The sequence below is a fragment of the Gymnodraco acuticeps genome, unplaced genomic scaffold, assembly GCF_902827175.1.
Source record: "Gymnodraco acuticeps unplaced genomic scaffold, fGymAcu1.1, whole genome shotgun sequence".
Lineage (NCBI taxonomy): Eukaryota > Metazoa > Chordata > Actinopteri > Perciformes > Bathydraconidae > Gymnodraco > Gymnodraco acuticeps.
This window is the reverse complement of record NW_022990484.1, coordinates 1,527,944-1,548,187: the sequence shown is the minus strand read 5'-3', so window position 1 is coordinate 1,548,187 and position 20,244 is coordinate 1,527,944. Positions and strand designations below refer to the sequence as shown.

The following is a 20,244-nucleotide window of genomic DNA, read 5'->3' as shown; positions in this document are numbered from 1 at the left end:
AGCCTAGGGTTTGGCTATGAACCCAAATTCAACTGCAAGAGACGGAAAGGTAAGCACACGACAGAACAGCCATCAAGTAACTGCAAGGGTTTACTTTTCTTCCTATGGAGGGTAGCATCTATGCATATAGCACATACTGTGTGTGTGTGTGTGTGTGTGTGTGTGTGTGTGTGTGTGTGTGTGTGTGTGTGTGTGTGTGTGTGTGTGTGTGTGTGTGTGTGTGTGTGTGTGTGTGTGTGTGTGTGTGTGTGTGTGTGTGTGTGTGTGTGTGTGTGTGTGTGTGTCAATACAAAGACAACCAACACATAAGCTCCACTGCCGCTTTTCAGCGAAGATGTTAAAATGATGCGGTCTGTGTGTGTTCCCTTTCTCTCAGGCCCTGCATCCACTGCCTCATCTTTTGTGCCTTTGACACGCTTGTACGTTCTGGGTTCTTTTTTTCCTTGGCGCTATGTCATGATCAATTTACCGCTCGGCACATGACGGCCCCTAGCGCCTCAGAGGATTTAAAGGACTTTGTGTGCAATCCTAGCCTGCCTCGCTTTTTCTCTCCCACAGACAAAGCGGCCATTTGTATTCTTATCCCGCTTTGGCCGCCAAGCGAGATTGTGTCCCAGCTTTTTGCCTCTCTGATTCCAGGTTATTGTTTGGAAGAGAAATCGCACCGAATCTTGCCGCACAGACACCGACCGGCAGTTCCTATTTTGAGGCAAATCAAAATATTTTATTCCCACTCTGTTTCAAACTGCGTGAGGTCGGGGGGTCAAAGTGGTAATTTTACAGAACTGCGGCAGCCTGTTTGTGTGTATGAATGTCTTTGTGTGCCTACAGAGAGAGAAAAAGAGAAAGCGCTGAAGCATTTTGAAAACATCAGGCTCAATCAGTGCTCATTTGTTCAGGGACCCCGAGAAACTGAGCTCATAGTCTTCACATAGCGACAGATTGGGAAATCGACAAATGTTGTTCTGTGCAGGGAGACTATGTTTTATGAACCTGCCTGCTTTTTCATGTTTACCACCAGCGCCAAAACCAAACACGACTAGGCACCCGTTAGGCAACATTCTTCCAGATCTCAGTTTAACGAAGCAAAAAATGGTCTTGAGCTTTCTGATGAGAACACAGAAACCTGTTATCTTGTTTTTTGGTAGAGTAAAATGCAAAATAACTGGGTTAATAATCCACCGAAGCAAGAACACGCCGTCAAAGACATTTACAATTCACCGACTGTCATCAGTGGTAATGCCTGCTATGTCAATCCAGCCAAAATATTTAATTATCATTCTGCTTTCATATGCGGATGGTGCTGCTGCCACTGGCAAGGCTATAGCTGTCTGTGTGAGTGTGTGTGTAGGTGGGTGCACATTATTAAGCTGGTCTGGACTGAATGCATTCGCGCAATCTGCATCGTTCATTGCGTTGCTCATTCCCTTTCTCTCTCGCCTTTCCTTCCTCCATGACACCATCCTCCCTTTCCTATTCAACCCTTTCTTTCTTCTTCTGTGTTCCCGCAGCCACCTGGCGAGTGTCCCGCGATGGGGACTTTAACAGCAGCCTTTCCTCTGCTCCTTCTTTCTAATTGAATAATGCAGTGTAGTATAAAATCCCCCTCATTAAAGGGGCCTTCTATGGATTAAAATGCTGAGGCGAACACATTTTCTGCATGCCGAGGTAAGCTAATGTATTCGGTTACCTCCAGTAATGAAGTGTATTTGGAGGGTTGACCGATGGGCTTTATTTATTGAGGCTTTTTTTTTGATGGGTTTATGTGTTTGCTAGAGACGAGTGCAGGTGGCACGCTCCGGCCTGAGGCTACATGGTTTTAGGGCATCGCTGAATTATTCAGTGTTACGAGTATTTGCATTACGTTTTCTTCAGATAATCATGTATGTCAGTACTCTTTGAATGAAGCATTCATTGCTGTTCATCCCATGACATTCAAATACACCCCAAAGCAGAATCTTTATTAATGCCTCAAGGAAAATAATCATTAATAAGTTGTTTTATTTGTCAATGCTGTAGGTTTTACGAAGGTGTGATGTATAGCAGCCTCATGGATCAAAAGTACAGCTTTTAATTTGTATTAGTACTGTATAAGAACATTAGTTTGAATAAAGTACAGTGTGCAGTTTGCTCTAATAGTATTAGCAAAAATGTTCCATTAATAATTAAAGGTGGCCATATTTTAGTTCTATAATTGGCTCATATATTGAAAAAAACACGAACAAGCAGAAATAAATGCATATTTCTGTTTATTGAATGTTGTTCGCTTACTTGTTTTTTATCTATATTTGGCTGGGATGCAGGCTCTGGGTTCTTCTAGTCACCTAATACGTTTTAAAATGACATCTACATGTCCACTACACCACCCTTGGATGTTACCCACAGTACCACTCCAGCTGAAACACAAAAAAGTGGAGTTGAGTATAAAACAGGCAGAATTATAGCTACCTGTGTCTGGATTGGTGGCCCCAATTCTGGCTGACCTGAGACTAGTTTTAAAGCAGTGGCAGCTGCTTGCTTCCTCTGAGACCCACGTCACGACAGAGACAAAGACCGAGCCCCTATCCTTTTTTTAAGCCTGGTTTAGCACATCCTGCCTGGGTACACAACAACTCCCTTTTTCCCTAACGAACAAGCTAACTATCATTTATTTACATGGGCAGACGAAGAGCAACACGCCATGAAAAGTGTGTCAACCATTTGGAGACTGGAAACTGTATCATTTCAAATTAATCAACCTCATCCCAGTAAGGATATGAGATTTCTTCGGCTAATATTGATATGCAGAACTTTCTCATTATACAGGCGAATGAAACAAACAACACCCGGGCAACCGTGTCGTGGGGAAGAAAAAAGAAAGAAAAAAGTTTCATTTGTGATAAGAACGCCCTGACTAATGAATTTCCTAATTTTGTTTACATGCTTACAGCTCCTTGTTTGGCTGTGTTTTAATGGAGCATGCTGATTTGGAGAAATGAGCAGGAGAGGAGAGAGGGGAATAAGGTGTTTGTGCAGAAAACACCTTATTTGGACTTTTCTGAGCTGATCCGAGCATGCTCTGCCAAAATGAGATGTTGGAGCTAAGTGTAAGACAAGAAACAGCTTACATGAGGAGTGCATTGCCAGAGGCATTTTAATGATCCAGGGGTCGAGAAACGTGAGCAGCAGACGGGGCTCCTCTGAGCCTCAGACATGAACTGAATTACTACTGTGTACAGAAGCCAAAATCTCCTTGTAGCATCGCATAAATCCAGGCAGGAAAAAAAAGAAAAACAGGTCGCAAGGAGTCTTGGTGGCCTCACAGATGTGAGGATACGAGATGAAAAAGAAGACTGCCGAGCATGAGTGAATTGAAACCATTTCCAGTTTCTCTGGAGTCAATATGAACGGCCATTATTCAGGGAAAGCCTTCATGTGGCACGCTAGCAGAAAATACAAGGCCACCAATACTCTGAATGTAGCCATTTGAGTAAAGAATATAATAAAGTAGTATCTAAGGTATTAATGGGAAAAATGTCAACTACTCACTGATGCTAGTTACTCTACTGTTGCTATGAATTTGAATAACTTTGCATAATGCTTGGATTTTGTTGTACTGTATTTACAGGGAGCATGCCAAGAGATACGCACCTAGTTTTAGTCCTTGAACAGTGGTGGAATGTAACAAAGTACATTTCATGAAGTACTGTATTTAAGTGCAATCAACGTAATACATTATATTGATTAAGCCACCCAGCAGTGATGTGGTAGATCTTGTTCAGTTTACTGCAGGACTTTTACTTGAATTTTCATATTATTTTAGTAAATGATCTGAATGTGTCTTCCACTTCTTGGGAGGATGAATAACTACAGGTATACCTTCAAACCACATGAAAGCTTTTAAATTCCATGTTGACACCACATCTCTATGAGTGCTGTCACACACAGAAGGATGGACGCACCCTTTCAAATACAAAAATAACCTCAGCAGTGAATGCTGTCTTTCCAGCTTTTCTCTTTATCTTCTTAACAATTGATCTTGTGAAAAAAACGTTGCATGTTTACCTTGACATCCAACCATTTCCAACCCTTTCACAGCAAAATCCAATGGATCATAATTTAGATTGCACTACCACAATGTAGATAATCTCTGTTTAGCCAAAGAGGAAACGCAGACAAAACCTTGAGACATCGTGCTTCCTTTCCGGTAGCTATGCTCTTGCGTGTGAATTGGGAGTGGAGCTTGTGAATGGGTTAGTATTTGTGGTGGAGGAAGACGGAGTGCCACGCTCCAACGTGGCAGTGAGATGGCCTAGTTAGGGCACCTTCCGTCAACATGAAAGCATTCTTGTTTATTCCCATCACGTTTCCCCAAATTGCATGCTAATGCGTCTTCAAGCGGGGTTTGCAAACTCCCAGCAACACTCTTAACTTTGACATAATTCATTACTTCAAAGCGTATTTCTCACATATCAGTGTTTGTTTAATACAATAAAAGAGATTCATTTTCACACACACACAAATCCCCCGGAGGATGAGAGGCGTGTGTTTGTTCCAATGTATCACAATACATGTAATTACACTTGGTATTTAATGTTTTTTCATGGTTATTTTTTTCCTTTTGTATTTTCTTTTTTTATAGAAGCGCATTGTCAGTATGTAATTAGTGATCACTGAGAGGAATACAAAAAACAAGACAGACTTGTTTTTGTTGAGCTCCCGCTTCTCTCCGTCTTCCCTTCCTCCCCCGAGGGGAAGACACCTCACACGTAATTTGATTCAGAGCCGAGAGCCGAAACCAAACTCACTTGACTTCAGACAATGTTAACTCCTGGAGAGTCGCGCCCCGTGTATTTACAACCTGTTAGGTTAATAAGAGAAGACGCGTCCGTGGTAAGGAGGAGAAACGTAACCCTGCAGTTGACATTGATATCTTCCTTTTAATTTTTTTTATCTGCACACATTAAAGGGTGGCTTCAAAAATACCTTTGTCTCTGTGCTTTGACACGATCAAAAGCTTCAGGGCTTACAACTTTCTCTTTTCATTTGATTAGTTACTCAATATTGAAACAACAGGTGAAATATTCCCAACAATTTTATTTACCTTAGCTGGTTTGAATATTTTCAGCCATCTGGTTATGGTCTTTCTTTCTGTGTGTCTTTGCTGTTTTTGGCCCGCTCTTGTAAAAGTTAAGCTAAACGACTGCTCCTCTGACAGCTCGCCCCTCCAGGACCAGTTTCTGGCCTGAGTTGTTGTTTATGAAATCATGGTCCTCTTCGAAGACATAAAGACAACAGTGCTACGGAAAAGCTTTGGACTGCTTGTACTCGGAAAGGTCAAGAATGTTTGGCTTCCAACCAAATAAGGCAAAGAAGTGATAAACCAAGAAGAGGAGAGGCCTAAAGCAGCAGTAACATCCTCTGAACAGAAACAGCAAGGGGCCTTGTTGGAAGAAAAACTGTGGATAGGGCTTTACCAAATAACTATATTCATTATTAAAACCCAAATACATTGTGCTTCATTTGATACAAAACAGAAAAAAAGCTAAATATTTTCTGTATGAGAGGCTAAAATCAGCATGTTCTGCAATTTTTTCTCAAACAGAAAATATTTAGCTTGTTTTCTGTTTTGAATCAATGAATAGTCGAAATATACAGAACATGAACCATGGATTATTTGTGCCAATTGTCTAATGGATATTTCGACTATTCATTGTACTGTACCTCTAGCTGCATCTTAGAGTGGACACTTGAAACATGTACATTTGAAGTTTTTCTTTCTGTCCTATGGTTTCTAAACCACGAGCTACAGGCAAGGCCGTGTAGACAGAGCCGGAGAGGCAGGGGCTTTCAGTGCCAGGTGCTCTTTATAAACACTACCATTAGAGATTGGAACTGGCGCGTGTTTGAATAACTCTCAAATGCGAGAGGCCTGGTGTTTATCCACCATTGATCCTCGCTATCTATTACACCTCGATGGGAGGACCGGCGGTTGTCACGAGCTACCATTACAGGAAATCTATACCTAATACCTTTCTTATTATGAATGCTCATTCCAAAACTTCAATAACACAGCCGCAGAGTGGTCATTATTCCATCAGGGGTAGGAGAGGATAAAGGATTGTATAGACTTTGTTAATGTTATTTTCCTTCTGCATCGTTTAAAAACACCTCCTTTGGTCCGAATGTTGGGATGCAAACTAAATCTATGATGTAATATGCAAGCCTACACATGCATAACTAAGAAACCAACATGTTTCAGTAGCTGCTTGTGGCTTGTGACTGCAGCGCTGCGGAGCAAAACAACATCACCAAGAGAGCAGGAGTTTAAAATGTAAATGTACAAAGCCAGTACTGGGAGCCGTGATCAAACAATGACCCGGGAGCTTCCAAATTTAGAGAAAAGCCGGGTCTCCCAGGAAGCATCTCCATTTGGACTGGAATGTCAAGTGTGACCCTCATCTCTCTGCTCCTCACCTCCTATTAATTGAATCAGGCTGCTGCCCTGTGTGTGTGTGTGTGTGTGTGTGTGTGTGTGTGTGTGTGTGTGTGTGTGTGTGTGTGTGTGTGTGTGTGTGTGTGTGTGTGTGTGTGTGTGTGTGTGTGTGTGTGTGTGTGTGTGTGTGTGTGTGTGTGTGTGCTTGAGTGAGTCGGTGTGTGCGTGCGTGCGATTGAGAGAGTCGGTGTGTGTTTGCAAGGGGTCCGTTAAATCGCGTATACATTCGTTAAAATGTGTCTGACCCTCGCTTCAGATAACCATCTAATATATTTTGACGTGGACGGAATGGGGATATCGTGTGTGTGTGTGTGTGTGTGTGTGTGTGTGTGTGTGTGTGTGTGTGTGTGTGTGTGTGTGTGTGTGTGTGTGTGTGTGTGTGTTGTGTGTGTGTGTGTGTGTGTGTGTGTGTGTGTGTGTGTGTCTGTGTGTGCACTTACAACACACCAGGCTTTACGCCCATTTCTACCGAGACCCAGAGGGCAAAAATATAACTCTACTACAAAGTCATGAGAATCTCTTTCAGAACATATCTATTAAAATCCCTCATGGACATTCCCTGGGAATGTATGCATTATAAATCTGTCTGCTCCCCAACCCGGATCCTGATACTAGGCTTGTTACTTTATTCAGATGCATGGATTTAATTAAGAAACAGCGACATAAACATTACAAATGTATGATTGGAAATTGCCGCAAGTTCTAGATTATTTTCTTCCCTTTTATACCGTCTTCCGTTGAATATGTGAAAACATTATTTAAGCACTGTTCAGAGCCTTCCCCGGTATTAATTAAAGATTTTTTTCCCGGTGGAAGCCCAATATGTTCTGGTGGAGTCTTGGCATCATCAGGGCCAGCCACGGACACAGAGAGGGGGGGGTGCTTGAGGGGGAACACAATTTCTCGTAGCTCACCAGCTACGACACTGGCAACCTCATCAGCGTGCGAGATTTAAACAGGGCTTTGAGGAGCTTACGCCTTATAATTAGTCAGTAGACTGCTTTAAGAATGTTGAGGTAAACAGGGTTTAATTAGGAAGGGGAGAGCAATCTGGGACAGATGTTGTGCAGGAAGGATCACACTGTGACTGTTTTTTGGTTTGTGTCGCAGCAGTAGAAAAACATTCTCGCTGCTCCAGAAAGACACAAATAAGTGGTGGATAGTAACTAAAGTACATTTACTCAAGTAGAATACAAATTTGACATACTTTACTTGAATATCCATGTTATGCGACTTTATACTTCTATTCCACTACATTTCAGAGGCAAATATCGTGTACTTGACTCTCCTACATTTATTTAGCACTAGTTACTAGTACCTTTTTACCCAACACATGGCATGCTATATACAGTGGATTGAGAAGTATTTAGATCTGTTACTTAAGTATAAGTAAAAATACTGATTTAATAAACTTCATTAAAAGTACTGATTTCAAAATGTTACATGGAAAAACTAAAGTCAAATTAACAAATTCAGGACTCTTTCATTGTAATTGAGTATGTTAAGGTCATACTACTTCTACTTTTACTGAAGAAAAGGATCTGAGTACTTCTTACCCAACAAGAAAAAGGTAATTGTTTTACAGAAGCTTGTTCACACGCACACATAGTTGCAAGCATGGTCTTGTTGTATTAAGGAGCTTCTGATGAATATGTTGGACAGCTGCACCCATGCAAACAGAATGGACAGAACACAAAAGCCAAAATGAAAAATTCCAACGCTTATTGAGAACAATGTTAGGAAATGTCTCTTGCTCGTGCTGTTAAGAGCTTATGTCCACATCCCTTCAGGGTGAGGCCTCAACAGTTTTCCTTGGGGGGGACAGGTATCTTGAGTATGTCTTCCCAACTTCCCCACTAAGTGGCAGCTGCACCACTTAAAACCTGCTGATGGGATCGCAGGGCTCCACCTAGGATTAAGTCGCCACTAAACCACATGAAACTGGCCTCTGACGGACAGTGGCTGATCGAGGATCAACAGGTAACAATGTGGCCGTCTCAGCACCGTTTTGGGAAAGTAACAAAAGCAAACACACCTAAGGCGGGTTTTATGGATTCTAAGCCTCAAATAAGCACGTCCGCTAAACTGTAAGAAATAGAAGAGGGGGAGGGTGGCAGTGTGAGAATGAGAGAGAGAGAAAAACACACGGAGGAGGCTATGTTGGTGAGAGAATGGAGTGTTAAAAACAGAGATGATGAGAGAGAAGAAGCGAGCTTTCAAGGGGCAGATGATGAGGGTGACAGCAAGCAGTGGGAGAGGAGGGAGAGAGAGAGAGAAAAGTCGCGCGTCCCTGACAGAAGCAACATGGCAGGATCACACAGCTATTTTTCATTCACACTCCTCTGCATTCGCACATGATTCCAAAGGTACCCAAGCCCCAAGGATGCCTTCCAGCAAACACTGTTTGCCAATTTTTCAAACCCGTCACTCCCTCTCGGTGTATCATCCGCACAAAGACTAGTACTGTTGTTGTCATTGTGCCGATTCGAGGTAAACACGTGAGGCAGCATTGTCCATTCCACCCCTACACAATCACTCTCAGATGACACCGTAACACTACTGTGGGAGGGACATGTTTTTTATTTCCTTGCACTTGCATTTTGACAGCACACAGTAGCCGAGCAGCATATTTTAGTAGGCCTAGGTGTTGAAAAATCACACTGGAAATACGAATGGTGTAAATAATCGGCGATGGCTTGAGAAATGAGAGGATGTTGGGATTACACAGTGTCAGTTCAGCAGTGGCAGTTTGAAGTGTATTTTTTTTTTGTACCTTACTCTTCCTCAGTCTCAACCTTTTTTACACCTCCTGGCTGTTAATAAACAGCTGAGCCCCAGACGCTGTCTATCACAAAAAGCCGTGAGAAACAAGACCAGGCAACTGAAGGCGGGCAGGTGGAATATAGTGCGCTTGACACCTGAGGAACATGTCTCCCACATGCAAGGGCACACATGACACCTTTGTTCTCCTTCACACACATAGGTGCACGCCGTTACTGCCCACAGTGTTCATTATGAGCTTTGACAGAAACTCTACAGAGACGCTGAGGCTATAATCAAACAGGAGCCACAATGTTCCTGGCAACCCTGCTTTAAGGTGGGAGAGTACTATATTTAAATCTCCTACTGAGGCCTTAAGAAGTCCATATACCTGAAGTTAATATTCCATGTTTGATTAAATTGTGCATATGTTGAGAAATTGTCATCCCTGTGACCAAAAAGCATGCCTGTTCATACTGGATGAAAGCGTGAGCTGGTGAAATAAAAGGGTTAAAAAGCGTTTATCTTCAAGCTGTGTAAATACTCGTGGTAAAACACCGCAGGCAGCCCCGGGGTGATTTTGTGGTGTCTTACTACCACACACGCTCCTGTCACAACTGAGGCAAAGTCCCACTTCATTAGGACACTTGCGTGCCAAGAGTCATTACAGCGAAGAGACACACTCCAGCTAGATTCACACACACTTCCCTGAGCTCATTCCTGTCTTTCTAGCTTCTATGTAAAGCTGCGGGCTGATCAGTCGCCACCTTTGAATTAAGCACCGCCTTCCAATCTACATACACTTGGTCATTTGGTTTGTTCCTTATTATGAATACATACAGTATTTATACAATGTTGCTCCTTTTTGGTCTGTGACATCAGTTCCTTTAATCTGTCTGAATGAATTCATTGCTATTCAGCTGTCATGCTTCACAGATATGGGATGAAATAGAAGACTTGTTTCATCTGTCTTTAAGATTCATGGTTTATTTGATACTCCGTAGCATTGGAAGACACTCGATTCCCTATGTAGCGCATCACATTAATAATACACTTGACCTTGCAAGGCATGTCATTCCTCAAAAGGGTTGGATGTGGGGCTCAGATATCTTTAAATGCTTTTGTTTAACCAAATTAAGCTCATTTGAGTCTCCTGCCTCAAAAAAATAAAAATAAGTTGGCTATCTTGTATTTGAAATTCACAATGTTCAGCACTTTAATCAAGCAGGAACATGTGGGGAATGGTTAACCAGCTACAAGACGTGCGGTGCTGAGGGAATAGAGTTAAAGGGGACATATCAAGAGTTAAAGGGGACATATCATGCTCATTTAAATGTCTATACTTGTATTTGGGGTTTCTTCTAGACCATGTTTACATGCTTTAATGTTAAAATAACACATCATTGTTTTAATACTGGCTGTCTGAATATGCCTGATTACACCTTCTCTCTTAAACGCTCCGTTCTGGCGCCTGTCTCTTTAAAAAATGCTAAAATGATGGTGCACCGTAGAGAAGGTCGTTTTGAAACTATTTGGGGAAATCTTAGCGATGGGTTTTATTATTGGTAGCATGAATGCGACATAGGAAGGCTAGCTAAATCTGATTGACTTGTTGAATTCCACATTTTCTGATTTAGGCAGCCCGAAAAAGATAATAAGCTAGGTTGTCTTATTTCACAGTTAGTGGGTACTCTAGACAACCTAATGTATGTGCACAAGCACTAAGTGTTTCATGATATGTCTTCTTTAAAGAGCAAAGTATTGTTCAACCCCTCAATGTCTAATTTGATCCCATGAATCAAGAACCCCAAGTGTGGAGGGCAGTAAATTACGAGTCCCTAAGGAGCTGTGACACAGGGAAGAGATGAGCCCATTGTAACGAAGCAACTACTGCCAGTTTAGTGTTCGAGGACCTTCATCTTTGAAAAGCTCCCCGCTTGCCCAGGTGGTTTTATCAAAAGAGTTTAGTGGGACATGAAGTTCCCACGCCTCATCCAACTCTGTGCCAACGCTGTTAGAATACAGGGAGGACGTTGCCCCTGAGCTCCGCTTTTGGCATTGATTCGTCTGAATTACGGGGTACAAGCACGATGAGAGAGCAGTGCAAACCTTTTAAATAAAACTCCAGGCATATGGCCATGGGAGAAGTTGCTAGTAGGTGGGGGCGAACGCGGCGGAGGTATATTGCATAGTAACAATGGATAGCCCACGAAGGATTCCTGAGCAAACATATGGTTTGAACAGCGACTGAGGACCCTCCGCCAGTGTGCCTCGTTGTTCAAACAAAATCATGCTGGCACAGATAACGCTGGCATTTGAATAATAAATTACAAGGTCTCCGATTGTCATGTCATGTCCCCAATTTACTGAGAGAAGAGGCGGCCTTGGCAAAGAAAGGCTTATTCAAAAAGAATCAAAGAGCAGACACACATGCACACACCCTGACGTAAATCTTCAAATGTGTAGAGGAAGGCAAGGGAAGGGAAGGGGAGAGCGGTTTGCATGTTAAGCACATTTACGTTTACATCAAACGATAGTAACGCAATTGGCTTCACTGGGGGAAATAATCTGCCCTGCTCAAACATTTGATGCAGCGCCTGCAGAATTTTGATGGTGGTTACATAGAAAGTCTTCCCCTTTATAAGTCTGACTGGGATCTCCAAGACACACTGGTAAATGTCACCCATGTAGACACTTACTGTAGCTGCTTGTCAAAGTCGCTATGAGCTCCCCTCACGTCACCGGTTCATAACAACTCTTCTTGTGATAGGCTTCCTTTATGCACTTACGTTCCAAGTAGATTGCCTCCTTGCGCCGAAGTCTGTTATTAATATATCATCATGGATGCATTAGACGTGATGAATCTGACAGTAAGTGAAGCTTATCAAGTAAAGTCTGGGTTGGAAATAAAGTTGAGGTAAAATATGAAAAAAGCTGCTCTGGTTTAAGCGGCTTTGTTTACTATTATTGTAATCATTTTACCGCCCCCGGACCTGTCAATTTGATTGATGTCCTTGCCTTTCCCCTCAATCCCAGACCTCATCAGTTGCTGTTCAAAAAAACAACAACAAATATAGCAACATTCCCGTTTCCCCACAGCCTCTGTGGACCAGCTCCCCCTCAAGGCACTTCTCGCCACTGGATCCACTCTGTAATTTACAATTGGCTATTGTGTCCCAAGTGTTGCATTGGATCAACTCAGAGTAAATGAAGCATGTCAAAGACCAGCCATTCAGTCTTGATTACACCTTGCTGTTTCTCTGCCTCTATGATTGCAGCCAACTGAGCAACAGCTATTATTAAAGCACCTGAGTTCACCCACTCATTCACAAACTAAAATGGCGGCCTTCTGCCAGTGGCCGGTTTGAGTGACTATTTGTAGTTGTTACTAAGAACATTGTTGCTGGGGAGGAGAAAGGGAGAAATAAGAACTCCATCTCCTCAGATTCTGCAAAGATAAGCAAAGCGAGATAATAAACAGGCTATAGGGCAAGCGACCGCAAATCAATACCTGAAACCATGAATGTCTAGAGAGCTCCTCAATCCACAGTAGAATTTGTCGGACTAAAGCCAGCATTACAGTCATCTCCACTTTATTTTTCATTTTCATTCAGGCCTGGCCAATGGGGATGTACAGCATATGAGGGATTTGATCTATATACAGTTTCTTATGGGAGAACAATGTAGAGCTCTGCTATAAGAAACAAACCTTTATCTAAAGAACCAAACATATTCAGTTCACCATCAAACATGATGGCATAAGCATCAAATGTTCACATCTAAGGAGCTGGAAGCAGCAAATGTTTGCCATGTTTGCTTGGTGAATGGCTCAATGATACATTTCCAGTCATTCAAACTGAGTGATCCCTGAGGTCCAAATATAAGCAAGAAAAAGTCACCAGCAGGAAACAAAGGGTTTATTTGTCTCGTTTTACTGGCAGGACCACCTTATTGCGTGTCCTTTTAAGGATGTCTAGAGGATTCTCTGTCCTCCCTTTTTATATAACATTAAATCATTATTGAGTAGCAGATGTAAGCTTGACAAAAAACACTGAAGATGTTTAGTGGAAATTCAATATATCAATGTCATGTCCAAAGTCTGTAAACTGCAAACTCTACCAAGGCTGTAAACTTATTTTCAATGCAATTCCCATATCGCTGCATGCTAAAAGAGCATGCTGGAGAAAGTAAACAACAAGGAAACATTAGCATCTAAAAAAATAAAACTAGCTAGACTTCATATTTCATTTGATTTGATAGTAGCTACCTAGCGAGGCCGCTCGTAACTCCAGCTGCCCCGTGACCTTCATTCTTCAGCAAGCAGGCAGACAAGAGTTATTGGGCCCGACTAATAGCCTGCTCTCTGCCAGGTAAGACCTCATCGATACAGGGGCTTCTCCTGCCCCTGCGAGCGCCTTTGCTAATGAATATTTCAGCCCTTTTGCACACACCTACAGAGTTTAAATCAGGTGGTTAAAATCCACATTATTAGTCCCAGCAGTGTCCAATAAATAGCTCAACCGGGGCAAAGTATCTCCCTGTGCCTTGCTCGAGGGCGCTCTGCGGTTACCCAGAGTCATCCACTTCTGAAGCTTGTCGTGGAGTTTTTTAATAGTTGGAGATAACGCATTGCTCCTGCCTTCAGGCTCCATCTGTGTGTGGAGAGGATATGTAATAACCAGACACACATACAAATATAATGAACTGCATTCCTTGGGTAAACACAGCGGCACACAAACACACACACACAGGATATTGAAACCCTCTCAGGCATGTCGCGGCGCGTGTGCCTGGCGTGCAGGATGATGGAGAGGCTGAACTGTGGAGACCCCGTTTGCTCACAGGATACACAAAGACACACTTTCCTACTGTACACCCACACGCTTTATCACACCCTCACACATGCACGCACGTAGCGAGTGTACCTGCTGAGTACACATGCACAAACTTTCACACTGGTCCCCCCAGGCTTTGATGGATGGTCGGTGAGTGCTCTACCTCCTGTTTCATACACACATAATCTCATTTGGGGGCCACATGGTGGGAGCCGCACCAAAACAGGGCTAATAGAAGCAGTCAAGCTGTCCTCTTCCTCCGTCTTCCCCAAGTCAAGTCATATCCATTAGACGCCGCTGCTTAGCAAATATGTTTGTTTGACTGCAGCCTGTTAATAAAAGGCTATATCTCTTTGTAGAATAAAACAGCTTTTGCATGTATTATTTAACCCGGACGATTCTTAATGTGTCTTACGCAGCCAGGAGATCTCAGCGTATCTTAATATTTCAGCACTTTTGCAATACAAAATAGGAAGGTCAGAGTGAAGGGGGGGGGGGGGGGGGGGGGCGAGTATGGGGGAATAGAGGGAGAACAGGTGCATGTCTGTCAGAGCTTTGGAGAAAAAAAATCAATGTGAACCTGAACCTTGGGTGAAGGTTGTACCTATTAAGTACACTTCGATTACACAGTTGAACTTGTTAACTTTTCGCCTGTCAACACGTCCTCTTACTAAGCCTTTCCTTTGGAAGACAACATTGTAATTAAAGTGTTTGTTTGAGCATTTTAAAGGGGAACGCCACTTGAATTAAGAATTTCAATATGTTGTTTCTAAGACTTAAAGAGAGTTACATCTATATGTGTGCGCATGAGACACTCTGTCTCAATGCCAAAAAACCACTTATTACTTGTTCACATCAAACATGTCAGTTTTAGCACTCAATTTTTAGGATTTAGAGTCTTAATTCATTGGCTTAACCTGTATTTAAAAAAGGGCGTGGTTCCCCTTTAATAAACAAGTTTATTTTGTGCAGTTTTACAATTGGCTGCTGGAGCAAAAGGTGCCACTTGGTGGTAAATCAAGAATCAGTGTCTGGCTTTCATGGCTCATATTCTCATTTTCACGAAGTGTGACAACGTGGCTAGATGCTGGATGGGGTTTAAATCGCCGCCCCCTGACGGGTGGCCACGGACGCCGCTGGCAGTTCCCTTGACACCCTGGACCCATGTGAGCAAGACTGACAGGGAGTGATTCATCTGATGTATCGTCATATTTCATGTAGCGAAGGGGGGATGGAGAGAGAAAAACTAATTCAAAGACCCCTTTTCTACCTATATGAATCAACATCAAGACAACAAACGGCCAGAGACCTTTCTTGCAAAACAACAAGAACACAAAACATCATTACGGCGCTAACTCTGCCAGACGTTTTTGCAATGTTGATGAGGTAGAGTGTCACAGTAAACAAAACACTATTGTTTTGCCTATTAGTCTTGCAAACAACAAGCCTCACATCTGATGCGTGTTGTGATCCAGCTCTGTCGACAGAGGACTATTCCCCTGGGCTGTACAGCAGAAGAGCCGAGCGATGTTCTCATTTAGTGGGTTCCAACGTGTGCAGTCGATACCAGAGGACAGCTGTAGAGACACAACAAGGCTAGCATTGCATATCATAGACCTTGGGAGCCTTGTAAAAGTCAATTTACTGTACAAACTCTTCCTAACAATCCGTGTGGAAAACAAGTCTGCAATATGGTGAGCATGCCCTGATTGATAGTGCAAGAGGAAAGGCACATCTGCAAAAATGAATCAGCTTTATTCTGGTGAGGCCTATCTAATGCGATCGCTGCCGAGTATGAAATGAAATTCCATTTTCGATGACATCAAATTGAAAGAAGCGGCGAGAAGAAGGTGGCATCACTGACACTGCCACTTACAATCAGCGGCGTGGAGAGCAATCAAGGTGGCATGCGGCTTACATTTCTAGTCTGTTTCTCTGTATTTTGGCATCTAATAATGACAGATGTTAGCCAATAACGAGCATTTATTGCAATATGAAGAAAACTGAGCTCATTGGTTCATCTATTGTATGTCAAGCAGACAGGGGAAGACTAGGAAGAAGAACAATTTCCATGTTAAAGGAAGCAAAAACCTCAGTATTTACATATTATGCAGAGTAATATAGCAGAAACCAGCTATAGAAATCTCTCCCCGACTTCCTCTCTCAGTCCCCACCATTTCTGCCGGCGTATCAGGTAAATCTAATCCTTAGATTAGTAATTGCCTGAGAGCGAATGCATTCAAATCACCAAACCAAATTATACCACAAAATGCTGCCCGCTGCAATTTCATGAGTATTACCGTGCACTCTTATTCCATTTTCCCTTTAGAACACAAACAACAAAAGCCCGAGCAGCCATCCATTGAATTAAGCCGTAATAGATCCAAAAACAATTTTGATAAAATTAGCCACAGTCGGCGGTACGCAGCACCACACAAAAGGGCAGGTTAATAGTAATGGGGCAATAAACAAACCAGCTCATTCCACATAATCTAATTTCTTACCGAAGGCAAGGCTTCCAGATTATGTTTTTTTCACCTCTGCCACTTTATCCGGGAATTGAATGAAGTTGCTATAAAAACTGTTTTCATATTTTGCTCTTCTCCAGGATAATCAGCAGATTGCTAAGTGACTTTGCAACATACTGTCCTAGGAAGTCAGATCCAATGACAATTAAAAATTACTTTCTCAGTTTACTCGAGAAAACAAGCTGACCTGTATCAGCAGCTATGGAGGGGGGGGGGGGGCATGTACAAACATTGTTAAAGCTCCTGTGGAACCTCTTATCAAGTAATTACCTTATTGAGCTCAATGAGGGACTGACTGCCACAACAGCTCTACAGATTATATCATGCCATCAGGGGAGTAAAGTGGTAATGACTGGCAAGAAAAAATACACAGAGGTTTGGACAATTGCTTAAAGAAATACTTTTCCTGCTAAATAGATTTGTTTGGGTAATTACTCATCCATTGCCTTATACTCTTGAAACAAATGCTTTGTGTGGCTGCTTTACAAACACATGATTTCACTTAAATCTCAGTATTTAATCAATGGTGCTATTCTAAGCTTTTTCAAGTGTTTTCTACAAAAATGCATGGGTTTGGTATGAATTGACTATATGACTGGATGATGACATGAGACTTGGATTATACTGCTCAAGATGTTTGGATTTAGTTCTGCTGTTGTTAAATGCAGGTCCGATTTACTTGACATGACTTTTCTCAGTTTTGGTAAGCTTTCTTTAACAATTTGAGTTCACACTGGATGAGTAATTGATATACCAAATCTGATGTTGTAGGTAAAGCATTACTTGAATCTTCTGCACAGGTGTTCAAATAAAGAAACCTGATATGCTGAGTAACTTGGGCTTATAGTTTCTATTAGGTCAGGTGTGGCTTTCTGTAGGTAGGCGCAACATTTTGTAGGTTAACACAAATGAGGCCTGAGGCAAAGTACCCCATTTCCATATTGGTTTCCTGATCTGCCTGGAGCCTGAAGGGCAATCATATCCTATGTTTTGGCCACAAACACCGTCTAAGTGACCTCCATTTGCATGGTGATATTGTTCGACGGGGTGAGGATTTGCTCTATGCAAATCCACTGTACTCGGCTTGTGTTTCAGAGGTTGCAGCTACAAAAGGCACAGGGGGAACAGCTGGCCAGAGCGCGGGGGGCCAACACTGGGGGCTGGGTTAAGGACGATGTCCAGTTTTGCTTGCTGCATCAGCCCGAGGCAGGATAACCTGGTATGGGGCCAGAGTGTTTCCTGTCCTGAGGGGCTACGCTGCGAGAGCACAGAATACAAGCTGCTGTGGCTCACCACTGATTCAAAGTGATCCACCTGGGCACGAGTGGACGCTTTGAACTGGGGAGATAAAACAAAAGCTGATGGCTCGTGCTAATTCGAAGGCTAAATTATTTCATTCCTCACTGCATTACAGTTGGACGGCATTATTTTCTAGCACTGGATGGAACGGAAGCTACTGCCACAAGTAATACAGTTAAGTGTTCTGTAAAGTGCGCACAACTCATCCGCCTTTGGATGTAAGAATCTGACACAGGTGTGGAAGGAGCAGATACACCAAGTGTAATGTAGCCAGCTAAAACCAAGAAATATGAAAAGTCCCAATCGATGGAGTTACAAATAAATGTCAAGGCTGTTGCACGTCCTGTTCAAGCCTCAACAGATGCTGGGTGACACACTGGCTTCTCCTCACAGTTAGATCAGCTTAATGACTGTTTAAATGTCTGATGGGCTAAAAGGAAAGGCTCGCCTCACCGATTAACTTCCTCAGTTGCCTGGTTACCTGGCCGAGCAGGTTGCCTTTGCAGTTATTGTAAGATTAGGTAGGCGAGGAGAGAGAAAGACGGAACCTGATACCTCAGAGATTACAGTCAATGGTCAGCACTATTCTCCCTCCCTCGCCCTCCCCGTCTCTCTCTCTCTATCTTTCCACCCGACCCCCGAGTCCCCTGTGAAACAGTAGGGGCCATTCTCTATACCACTAACAGGGCCGTCTTTCTTGTGCCTGTCTCTATCTCTTCCCACAGGCAGACAAAAAGAGAGGGAGTGGTAAAGGATAAGGGTTTGTGGGCGAGGGAGTGTATGTGCACACACAATGAAAAACTTCCCCTGTCATTAATCTTAACCATGCACAGGTTCAACTTGTTTTTGGCTAAATGTGATAAAAGAATCCAATTTAAAATATAACCTCTGTGATTTGAATACATGCCAGCTAAATCAAACCTTTTGTTCTAAGAAAAAATACAAAATATGATCTTGTTTCCTTCCACAAGTTTTTACCACTAATCCAGATATTGCCCAAATTGTTCCATTAACTGAGAAACACGAGGGCCCTTAAGTGTTTTATTATATCTTTAAACTGTAGTGCCACTTTCATGACAACAGAACATTTGTAGAGGCTGCGTCCCTAAAATCGAGAGCATGACCGCTTCGCTACTTAATCTAATACAGAGGTGGCTGTTTAATGCCATAATTGAGCGCACAATACGCACCTTCTCCTCAATTAGCTCTCTTGTGCAGCCATTAAATTACACCCTATTCACCCCAACATAATGTATCAACAGTGAATATTTACTGAGCCCATGGGATATAAAAAGGCTTTTTGATTACCTGCTAGCTATTGTAAATTAAATACCAAACAGGCTAAAACACAATAAACGTGGATATTGCCCAGTAGGCCAGTAAACACTTTCTTCAGTATTACAATTTGAATATCAGAACGGAGCGGACTAAAATCACAAGAAAAATCTCTTTGTGCATTTTGGTTTTCCCCTGACGCTGTCTTCTAACAAACGCACAGTCCATAAAAGTTACCGCAGCATTAATGTAGGGAGTAAATAAATAATTATAAAAGTGGAGCATAGTGACACACAATACATGCTGCTGCCGCAGCAGCAAATAGAGTGCCCTTTTAATTATGCAGGAGACATCGGAAAGCAACAGCACTCCTCACACTCTGGGAAACAGCTCAGTGAATACACCATATTAGAGACAGAGCAGGGGTAGAGAAGGGAGAAGTAAAAGGACAGTGAAATGATTTTAGAAGAGGGGAGGGGATATAGAGAGATGAGAGTGGAGATTTAAAAAGAGACCACTGCAAGAAAAAAGGCAAGGCAGAGAGCACTAATGTAAAGGGTGGCTGAAAAAAGTGAGAAAAAAAGGAATACAGTGGGAGAAGCGTGGCAGCACGGGAGGAGGCAAGGCATGCAAGGATGTACTACACAAGGCCAGAGGAGAGTTGGAGGCAAATACTATAAAAAAAATGAACAAAGAGATTTATCAAAAAGGAAAAAAAGGGGGGAAATTGAGTAAAGAAAGCTAACGATCCAGCTGTGTTCTGAGAGAATACTGTCCTCAAAAAGGAGTATTGCTGACATTATTAAAATAATTATCAATAATTAGACTGCCATAGACAATACATGAAACAAAAGGGTTATTTTTTCCTGAAAATGCAAATCAGCTGATTTCATTGCATATTAACTTCATGTTCTACTGCTGTTGCACATCACAGCGGTAAAACTGACAAATTATATAAAGATTAAATTGATAAAAGCCCACATTCGGGTTTCTAAAAATATATGATTTGCAAAACTGTACTCTTAATATAATGTGACCCCAAATAAATGAAGAATAAAACTATTTTAAAAAG

General features: G+C 42.3%; 1 protein-coding gene across 6 annotated transcripts in view; it reads right to left on the bottom strand.

The window, feature by feature from the left end:
• The window catches only part of pcdh7b (protocadherin 7b), a 102,799-nt gene that overhangs the window by 77,737 nt on the left and 4,818 nt on the right, over positions 1 to 20,244 (bottom strand). The window lies entirely within an intron of this gene.